Here is a 12,125-nt window from a genome sequence, read left to right on the forward strand (position 1 = left end):
CCAGTATGATTTATTTAGAAGCGAAGCGATGTGAATGTAGTTTTTTTTTTTTACGTTTTTGAAAGTGAATGTGCATGAATCCATTCACTACGAACACAAATTAAATATGAATTCCGTTAAACTTCGTGATTTATCCTCCCTCCCTTAGCCTAGCCCAGCCTAAGCTAATCTAATGTAAACTAACCTAACCTAACATTGGGAAATTAGTGTAGCTACCGCCAGCGAATTTTGAAGTACGGTGTGACATTATTATATTGAAAGCTTGGATGGTAGTTTATCTACCAGTGCGTTATATATTTCTGTCTTGGTTCAGAGCTGATTGTACAGTACAGTCACTTCCAAGTATGAATACGTAACCACTTTTAATGTGTGTTACATGCACATGTAAATTTTGTATGTATGGGAAATAGCCTATATATGTCTTTTCAATTATTTTGCAAAAAAGGAATGAATAAATGGGTTTTCTATAGTACGCGACACTGAAGGATTTTTTGAACAGAAAAATGGCGTAATTTTGAGAGGCAAGGTAGTTTGGAACGTAAAGAATTCATATAGGGGCGTCTCTTGACTTGAAAATATATTAGAAAATGGATAAAAATCGGAAAAAATTGGTCGGTGTAGATAATCTACAAGAGATTATTTGATACGTAAAATAAAGAGGTGGAACACTTCAAAATGAAGGCGAAATGCATATTTCACTTCATTTAATACGTGCAAGGCATACAAACCTAAACTAACATAACCTAGCCTGTCACATTCGTATATGCAAGGCATACGAAAAGCCTAAACTAACCTAACCTAACCTAACCTAACCTAACCTAACCTGTCACAGATTTCCGAACTGTAGAACTTACAAAAATGCAAGCTGGAAATTACAGCGCAGCGTGCTCTTAGAAAAGTCGAATGAATTAACAAGTTAATTAGTGAATGAATGATTGAATGAATTAGTGAATGTATCCGTTTTTAATAGATGGCGCTTGGCCCACTATGGCTCTGAACCCTAACCTTTTCGTATTCATAAACCAGTGTTAGCGATATGATGTGATATGAATCCTGTACAAGTAATCAGTCGATAGCCGGGGCTAGTTTAGCACGCTCGTAGCGCGGGCTAGCGGAATGTCTATGCATAGCACCCTAAGGTATTAAAACATGGTTATTCAGGTTTACAATGGCGTCTGTTTAGTTTCGATGACACTTCATATAGAGTGTCTAGAATATTTTAAATGATGGATAACATGTAACTGCCACTCATTTTTCAGTCATCGGTATGATTAAAATATTAATGACATGGCGGTCATAGTTGGCAGTTTAATTTATTTTCATAATATTATTATATTAAAAGCCTAAAAGATTTCATGAAATCGCTGGAATATTCTTAAAATTTTGTGTGGAATGACCCATATATGAATAAAGAACCAAGGCAAGGTTGTGATTGCCCCAAAATTAGTTTTCAGCGTTACATGAAATATTATATTTCCCAGTTCTGGGTAGGTAACATATTTTTAAAGTAACATAACATATGCTTGTAATTATAACTCATCATCATAATCATCATCATTATCCTTCAGGAATCAGGCCTCTGTAGACCTGTTCTAAAAGGTCTTCCTGGTCGACGATGTCCTCTAGGTTTATACTGCATCATAATTTTTGGGATTCTTGAATTTTCCATTCTTCTTACATGATCTAGCCAATTGAATTTGTATCTGCTGATTTTTTCTTCTACTGACTGTACTTCTAATTGTTCCAAAATTTCTTCATTTCTTTTTCGGTCTAAAAGAGTATATCCTGCTGTCCTCCTGAAAAATTTAATTTCCGTTGCTTTGATTCTGTTCATGTCTTTTTTCTTTAATGTCCAAATCTGGCTTCCGTATAAAAGGGAGGGTAATGCTAGAGTATTATATATTTTTATTCTTGTAGATTTTTGTACTAATTTAGCTTTTAATGTATTGTTTATTATTCCTAGAATTTGTGTAAATTTGGTAATTTTCTTGTTCACATTCTTGATAAGATATTTCACAACCCAGATAATTGAAATTTTGTACTTGTTCGAGGCATTGGTTATTGTGTATTATCTTACTTCTGACTGGGTCTTGTCCTAAAAATGCCATTACTTTTGATTTTTGTGCTGAAATTTCCATCCCAAAATCTTTTAATATTTTATTTAACGTATATAATCCTCTTTGTAAATTATCCTCTGAATTGGAAATTATGACTTGACCATCGGCATAGAGTAAGGTATTTAATGTTAGAGCACTGGTTATTTTGATTCCTGATGTGTAGATTTGGTTCCATTTTAAAATAATTTCGTTTATATAAATATTAAATAAAGTTGGTGATAGTGGACAACCTTGTCGAACTCCATTATTAACTAATTTTCTTTCGGATATACAGTTATTTATCTTGACACTTATTTTGCTGTCTGTGTAGATTTCTATTATATTTTGTAATAGAAAATTTGGAATATTTTTATCTTGTAATATGTCGAATAAAAGGTCTCTTCCGACTTCATCAAAAGCTTTCACAAAATCAATAAAAGCTATATGGATTTCTAAATTAAATTCTCTTCTTTTTTCTAACACTAGTTTGATACTAAATAATGGATCTACACATGATCTTCCTTTTCTAAAGACATTTTGACACTCCAAAAGGAAAGTTTCAGCATGTTTTTTTAATTTTCATTTAAAATCCTACTAAATATCTTATAACATGTGTTGAGCATATTAATCCCTCTATAGTTTTCAACATTCTGTTTATCTCCTGTTTTATATATGGGAATAATTACACTATTTTTCCATTCTTCCGGTAAAGTGGCAGTCAGATATATTCTGTTTAAAAATCTTAGTAATCTTTCTTGAAATAGATCTGCATATTTATACAATTAGAACTCCCACATCATAATTAACAAAATACAAGTACCAACACTAGTGATTTCAACGCAGACTTCACTTGTGGTTCAGAATTATTCGTGAACACCAAGTAAAGCTAAACAGCTGTTTTGCTTACTGGGGAGCTATAACACGACTAATGGGGCTCTCACACTGCTTTCCAAGTCAAGGTCAAACGTAAAAAGTGACGGGGGATTCGACTGCGTCAAACGTTCATTGTTGGGATTGTAACGACGTTTGGAGTTCGATATAAAAGTTTGATATTTCTTTCCATTTCTGTTTTCATACTCCTCGCATTTAAATTTAACGAGGCGGAGCTTTCTCGCTAAAAAATCTGAAAGCTAGAATTTAAAAAGCAACGAGTACTGCTACCTAAGTACATTTATTAGCTGTCCAAGCGGTACAGTACATCAGTTATTCACGGATTTCAAAAAGGCATATGACTCGGTTAAGAGAGAAGTTTTATATGATATTCTTATTGAATTTGGTATTCCCAAGAAACTAGTACGATTAATTAAAATGTGTCTCAGTGAAACGTACAGCAAAATCCGTATAGGCCAGTTTCTGTCAGATGCTTTTCCAATTCCCTATGGGCTAAAGCAAGGAGATGCACTATCACCTTTACTTTTTAACTTCGCTCTAGAATATGCCATTAGGAAAGTTCAGGATAACAGAGAGGGTTTGGAATTGAACGGGTTACATCAGCTGCTTGTCTATGCGGATGACGTGAATATGTTAGGAGAAAATCCACAAACGATTATTGAAAACACGGGAATTTTACTTGAAGCGAGTAAAGCGATAGGTTTGGAAGTAAATCCCGAAAAAACAAAGTATATGATTATGTCTCGTGACCAGAATATTGTACGAAATGGAAATATAAAAATTGGAAATTTATCTTTTGAAGAGGTGGAGAAGTTCAAATATCTTGGAGCAACAGTAACAAATATAAATGATATTCGGGAGGAAATTAAACACAGAATAAATATGGGAAATGCCTGTTATTATTCGGTTGAAAAGGTTTTATCATCCAGTCTGCTGTCAAAAAATATCTCAACGTTAGAATTTATAAAATAGTTATATTACCGGTTGTTCTGTATGGTTGTGAAACTTGGACTCTCACTTTGAGAGAAGAACAGAGATTAAAGGGTGTTTGAGAATAAGGTTCTTAGGAAAATATTTGGGGCTAAGAGGGGTGAAGTTACAGGAGAATGTAGAAAGTTACACAACGCAGAACTGCACGCATTGTATTCTTCACCTGACATAATTAGGAACATTAAATCCAGACGTTTGAGATGGGCAGGGCATGTAGCACGTATCGGCGAATCCAAAAATGCATATAGAATGTTAGTTGGGATACCGGAGGGAAAAAGACCTTTTGAGAGGCCGAGATGTAGATGGGAGGGTAATATTAAAATGGATTTGAGGGAGGTGGGATATGATGGTGGAGACTGGATTAATCTTGCTCAGGATAGGGACGAATGGCGGGCTGATATGAGAGTGGCAATGAACCTGCGGGTTCCTTAAAAGCCATTTGTAAGTATGAGTACTGCTACCACTGTCACCATCTTTTTTTTTTTTTTCTCAGTCTCATTTGTGACTTCCTTCTTCAGATAAAATAGCAAGTAGCAATCGGTTTTCTTGCAATTGCACTAATAAATAGACTGAAAACGTTTCAATCACAGACTGACAGCGCTTCTGCGACACCCGTTACCGCAGTCTGACGACTCTTCTTATCTGCAGCTCTGTTACTCACGGGACATTAATTTTACGTTCAAACACCGGAAATGTAACTTATTCTTTTTTTCCTTTTTTTCGCGACCAAATCTGTGTGAGGTAATGTGGTTCACCATTGTGGAGCTGGCCAGGGCATTTGTCGCGCAGCGTGTCCATCTCAAACGTCTGGATGGATTTAATGTTCCTAATTATGTCAGGTGAAGAATACAATGCGTGCAGTTCTGCGTTGTGTAACTTTCTCCATTCTCCTGTAACTTCATCCCTCTTAGCCCCAAATATTTTCCTAAGAACCTTATTCTCAAACACCCTTAATCTCTGTTCCTCTCTCGAAGTGAGAGTCCAAGTTTCACAGCCATAAAGAACAACCGGTAATATAACTGTTTTATAAATTCTAACTTTCTCATGTTGTGATTTCGTAACAAGCTGTTTTTTACGGTGATAGGTTGTTAGTTTTTCGCCCAACCCCCAAGCTGGAGGACCACCCCTTTATCGGCTGTCAACGACTGCTTATTCAATATATTCGCAGCTACCCTCCATATCTGGAGGCCGTCTCCTCTATTCGCAACCTGAGGACGCGCTATGCCGTGGTGATAGGGACCCACAATACATGGGATAATAATAATAATAATAATAATAATAATAATAATAATAATAATTGGCTGGATTACTGGCTGAGAAGAAATTGCCTAGGGAAGGATGCAGTGGAAGGAATGGTGAACGGGAGAAAAGATCGGGGCAGAAGAAGATATCAGATGATAGACGACATTAAGATATATGGATCATATGCGGAGACTAACAGGAAGGCAGAAAATACGAAAGGCTGGAGAATGCTGGGTTTGCAGTGAAAGACCTGTCTTTGGGAATAGCACTATGGATGAATAATAATAATAATAATAATAATAATAATAATAATAATAGACCTAATATAATAATAATAATAATAATAATATACCTAATAATAATAGGCCTAATAATATAATAATAATAATAATAATAATAATAATAATAATAATAATAATAATAGATCTAATAATATAATAATAATAATAATAATAATAATAATAATAATAGACCTAATAATATAATAATAATAGACCTAATAATAATATAATAATAATATTTATTTATTTATTTATCTATTTATTTATTTATTTATTTATTTATCTATCTATTTATTTATTTATTTATTTATCTATTTATTTATTTATTTATTTATTTATCTATTTATTTATTTATCTATTTATTTATTTATTTAGTTATTGATATTTATGTGCTGGACAACAGCCATTGGCCAATAAAAGTCCAGCACAGTGATTAATACATTAAAATGAACAACTAAGGTATAAATTAAATACTTGAGTTAACAACAAAATAAAGAACATAGATTACAATGATTAATTTACAAGAATTAAAACTATAAAATATTAGGGAAAGGAGTTGATTCTTACTACCAATTTGTGTGTAAGGATTATGCAAATAATATTAGCAAAACATTGTCATATTCTAATACTTCTATACGTTGAATGGATCGAAATCGCCTACATGTAAGTTAGCATGTTTAATACATCTGGAGACCGGCGGGGAAGATTTAGAATTTCTGATATAGAAGAGTTTGTGATGTCTCATGTCCTTCATAGGAATACGAAGGCTAACACTGTTTAAGAAAGATAGACAATTAATGTCACCTTTAGGACCTTACATAAGAATAAGTAATCGAGATCATGACGTCTGGCATACAGGCTTCGACATTTAAAGTTCCCGCATTTTTGATCAGTTATACCCGGAGTTATTAGGCAGGAATCTGTGCGAACATAATGAAATAAATTTCCTTTGAATATTTTCATGTTTAGCCGAATCAGAACTAGTAAAAGAGTTCCAAACTACAGATGCATATTCGAGTTTCGATCTCACTAATGTATAGCATAGTATTAAAAGAGAGTCAGGTGTTGAAAAAGAAGAATAATAATAGACCTAATAATAATAATAATAATAATAATAATAATAATAATAATAATAATAATAATAATATAATAGTATTGAATTGCATTAGGTAGTGATATTATTCCTTCTGTAATATGTAATAAATTGTAAATTGGATTTTACCTCGTTAGAGTGAATAGAACTTGTTTTGTTTTCTGTACAAAACAATGTCTATTTCCGAGTTTACTTTTATTTCAAAGTTGAACATGCTTAGCATACCTTCCAGTGGTTCTTTTGCGTAACATGTTTGAATATCAGAGAAAACATGGATCGATTGTATAAACAAAGAGACATTGAAATAAGAATAAAAATAACCACAAGCTACAAAAGGAACTGTGTACTAAAAAGAGAAAGAACCAAGAGAATGATGTATTTCATATAAATACAGATGCAGCTACCTGGGGGGGATGGGATGAAACTTCGTATCGTCTCTTACGTTGAGCTACTGCAATTATCTTGTGTCAGGTCTTGTTAAACAAAATATAAACTCTTCATTGTATACAATACGCAATTTCTTTGCACATTCCCTTTATACTTATTAATGTCATGCAGCAAAATTAAATATACTTTAAGATTTTCGCATTTCTATCATTCATGATGCAGAAAAATAAATTTTAGGAATGCTGTCTGTCTGTCTGTCTGTGTACGCGATTTTCACTGAACTATTGAATGGGTTTCGTTCATGTTCAGTATCTACGAGTCAATGTATCAGGGAATTATGTACATGAAATACAGGGGCATCATTTTATTCTTACTTCAATTTTTATTTTACCTGAGTTTTTGAATGTACTTCATTCCCACCCCTTCTACTAATGAAGTTCCAACTGTCCTCCAAACAGAACCAAGGCCGATATAGTAAACAGTACTCAGTTAGTGAGTATAGTACGTTCCAGAAATATGTTCATGTTTTCCAGTGACGAAAGAGCTTTCAATATTGAATCATATTTTCTCATAGGTACTGTCGTCCGTTTGCTTACGTAGCATCCCGGTTTCCCCCCCCCCCACTTGCTTCTGCTCGCCTCTCTGGAAAGGCTAGTGGCTGGGCTGTCTTAGCTCTTTTCTGAAAACATTAATTTCTGTTAGAAATTGGACGTCCACGTAATATTATACAACTGTTTAAAATAACTTAAATAAAAGGGCCTCGTTAAGTAATTAACTGTCACGTGATTTCCCCCCTCTCTACGACCCTACGACATAACCACTTGGACAGACAAGATAGCATGTCTGAGTAATTTTATCTGTGCGGGTCGGGCAGAAGTGAAGATTGAATTTACAGTACGTAAGGTACTCTTTTATAGAGTAGGTACAGAATTATTTCAACATGAGTTACTAGCACGAAGGACGAAACTGGGAGCCCACACCTGTGGAGTAACGGTTAACGAGTCTGGCCCCGAAACCAGGTGGCCCGGGTTCGATTCCCGGTCGGGGCAAGTTATCTGATTGAGATTTTTTATGAGCAAATGCTGGGTAACTTTCGTTGCTGGACCCCGGACTCATTCCACCTTTATCTCATTCAGACGCTAAATAACCTAAGATGTTGATAAAGCGTCGTAAAATAACCTACTAAAGGAAAAAAACGAAACTGGTAATTGGAATTAGATGCAATAGTCTATAGTGCGATAATATGCAGAAAAGAGCTGATATTGTTAATAAGTGTACTGTAATTTGATTAAACAAAAACCTAATGATAATTATCAAACTAAAAATTGCGATATTTCCTAGTTTACGTAAATTGGATGAACTACTTTTCTTCCCTCCTATACCTAGTAAAGTAATTTGTTTGTATTTTACGCCAGTATCATCAAACTCCAGTCTTGGAAGGGTGTAGCAAACTGTGTTTCCGGTTCTCAACCGTTAATCCAAAGTTATAGCCAGGTTAATATTAAAAATGTTTGTAAAAATAAAATGATGTCCCTGTACAAGAATTCTGACCTACTACTTTTTATTTTTAAGCCTGTCTCTATTTTGATAATTTTATCTTCCATCAAATTAACAATTAAATTTCCGAGTTTGTTTGCCATATCTGTATGCTAGAGAGATCGTTTTAAATGCTCATGTGCTAAAATATCGTACGCTTTACTTATATAAAGGAAAGCTATGCAACAGTTTTTCTTCTCCAATTTTTCATCCTGAAGACACCCGTTGATAACTCATGAATTTATATAAGTGCCAGGTACAGATATAAACCCCCGTTGCTGTTTTTGACAAGTTAATGAAATTTCGGAGATATTTATCAATAACCTTCTCTATTATTCTTCTCACCACTGAAAATAGACATATTGATATCGACCTCCAGTTCATCAACTACTGGTCTTCTTCGCCGTGTTTAAATATTAAAATTATCCTAGCTGTCTTAAGAACATGAGGACATCTTTTAAATTTCAACATGCCGTTAGCTAGTAAGCAAAGTACTTTAATCGTCTTCAGTTCGATGATTGTTCTCATGATTATACGATCCGGAACAGAAGATGTGTCAGCTTTAATTTTTGAGACTGCCATGTTTATGTTCAGATATCTGAATATCCTATTTTGAAGGGTAAATAAGCTGTAGTGACGTCATTTGTGTTACCAAACCTACTTGTAAAATATTCAGAAATATTATTAATAGGTATATTACAGATTTCATTTATACCCGAACCCACGCCTTCAGAAGTCGAAATTGCGATAGAAAATCTGAAAAAGTACAAGTCTCCAGGTATCGATCAAATTCCAGCAGAATTAATACAAGAGGGTGGGAGTGCATTATATAGCGAAATTTATAAACTTGTACTTGCTATATGGGAAAAGGAAATTGTACCAGAACAATGGAAGGAGTCCATAATTGTACCTATTTTTAAAAAGGGGGACAAAACCAACTGTGGTAACTTTCGAGGAATATCACTTTTGTTGACGTCGTACAAAATTTTGTCCAATATTCTTTTGAGAAGATTAACTCCGTACGTAGATGAAATTATTGGGGATCATCAGTGCGGTTTTCGGCGTAATAGATCGACTATTGATCAGATTTTTTGTATTCGACAGATAATGGAGGAAAAATGGGAGTATAAGGGTACAGTACATCAGTTATTCATAGATTTCAAAACGGCATTTCAGGATAACAGGCAGGGTTTGGAATTGAACAGGTTACATCAGCTTCTTGTCTATGCGGATGACGTGAATATGTTAGGAGAAAATCCACAAACGATTAGGGAAAACACGGAAATTTTACTTGAAGCAAGTAGAGCGATCGGTTTGGAAGTAAATCCCGAAAAGACAAAGTATATGATTATGTCTCGTGACCAGAATATTGTACGAAATGGAAATATAAAAATTGGAGATTTATCCTTCGAAGAGGTGGAAAAATTCAAATATCTTGGAGCAACAGTAACAAATATAAATGACACTCGGGAGGAAATTAAAAGCAGAATAAATATGGGAAATGCGTGTTATTATTTGGTTGAGAAGCTCTTATCATCCAGTCTGCTGTCCAAAAATCTGAAAGTTAGAATTTATAAAACAGTTATATTACCGGTTCCTCTGTATGGTTGTGAAACTTGGACTCTCACTCTGAGAGAGGAACATAGGTTCAGGGTACTTGAGAATAAGGTTCTTAGGAAAATATTTGGGGCTAAGAGGGATGAAGTTACAGGAGAATGGAGAAAGTCACACAACACAGAACTGCACGCATTGTATTCTTCACCTGACATAATTAGGAACATTAAATCCAGACGTTTGAGATGGGCAGGGCATGTAGCACGTATGAGCCAATCCAGAAATGCATATAGATTGTTAGTTGGGAGGCCGGAGGGAAAAAGACCTTTAGGGAGGCGGAGACGTAGATGGAGGGATAATATTGAAATGGATGGCGGTCTTATGTGAGGGCGGCAATGAACCTCCGGGTTCTTTAAAAGCCGTAAGTAAGTACAGTACCTTGAGATTTACCATTTGGTGGACTTTTTTGTGGAGACTGTGACTGAGCATCCCGAAAAATAAGATGAATATATAAGAAAGAATAATGACGTCACGGTAAGAATGTCCAGCATAGTGGCTTAACACAGTAGATGTGTTTTGTAGTCTTGGGAATAAGTCTGTAAGTAATTCTGGAACGTTTGAAGAGTTAAATCTCAACAGACAATTGAAAACCCTTAAAGTGTTGAAATGTGTAATTTGACAGTAATTGTCTTAACGTTTCTTCAATAAATTTGTCGTGCAAATTGTGTCAAGTACGAAAAATTTACTCCGTGGGGGATACAAGATAAAGACCCATTAATACGCAAATCCAGAACTGACACTCCTTGCGTGGACAGAGGGGTGAAGAGGAATCTTCTCAGAATTGCCTCTAGAGGGAAGGCGTGCACGTGAGGTGATAAAATCCCATAAATAAGGTCGAACTCTTCCTTCCGCCTCTGGGTCGTAAATACAGCGTGAACTGGCTAATGAACCATTAGCCATAGGGCAGATACCTATTCTTAACGGCGATATTTTTATGTCACGATATCGTATCCTAGCAACCAATTACATAATCTTATATATATATATATATATATATATATATATATATATATATATATATATAATTTGAACTGGTAATGGAAATTACGGGAAAACGGCTGAACGCATTTTAATAAATGACCCCTCATTTTGAAGCTTGGAACCCATAGTTTTTTCAGAAAAATAGTAGTTTTCAGTGAAATGTCAATTTTCCTACATCATTCTCCTATTTTCCAAAATCCATCTTTCGTCAGTTTTGAGAACTAATTAATTGCATTTCAGAATAAAACAAAACACACACTACAATAAACAATATACTATTACACGAAGGCCATGATCAGCAGGATTGCTGTCATATTTAGAGCTCAAATTCAATTGGCCATTAAAAACTTCTAGACTTATTAAAAATAATTTACAGATCTGATTCTGCGGTGTGTAATTTTGTGAGTACAGCTGTGTATTGGATATTAAAATCTACAAAACTTGAGGTGGTTTGATAAAATTATTACCATTAGAAATGCAATATCATTAAAGTTAATACCATGATGTGATTATTTTTCATTAATGATACATATTAATGCTACAATAGTGACATGAATGTCAAATGTTTTGGGGTTATATAAGTAGATGTAGATAATATCTTAAATTAGATCTTCATTTCTATAATTTACTGAGTGGTTGCAAAACTGACGGAAGATAATAATATTGTTATTAAAAATCAAATATTATTATAGTTATTAATCAAGTGGGGTTGGGTCTTTTTCATATACTTAATGGCGGTGTGGTGTATCTACACCATGCGTCATTCTCTTCAGTATTGGCTCGAGAGAGCGCAAAAATTACAGTTCCTAAGGAAAGACCAAAAGGTATTACTTAGGCCTACTCATAAAATAAGAGGCCTACAAAATTTTGTAGTCTCCCGATCATTTCAGCAAGATGTCTTAGAAGGATAAAATGATTTTACTCTCTACATTTCAGGTAGTTTACGAAACATGCAGCAGCTATACCAAGTTGCTATGTCTATTGTTTGAAAGCATAGCAAACCTGACTTTTTTT

This window comes from Periplaneta americana, chromosome 4 (assembly GCF_040183065.1).
Source record: "Periplaneta americana isolate PAMFEO1 chromosome 4, P.americana_PAMFEO1_priV1, whole genome shotgun sequence".
Classification (NCBI taxonomy): Eukaryota; Metazoa; Arthropoda; class Insecta; order Blattodea; family Blattidae; genus Periplaneta; species Periplaneta americana.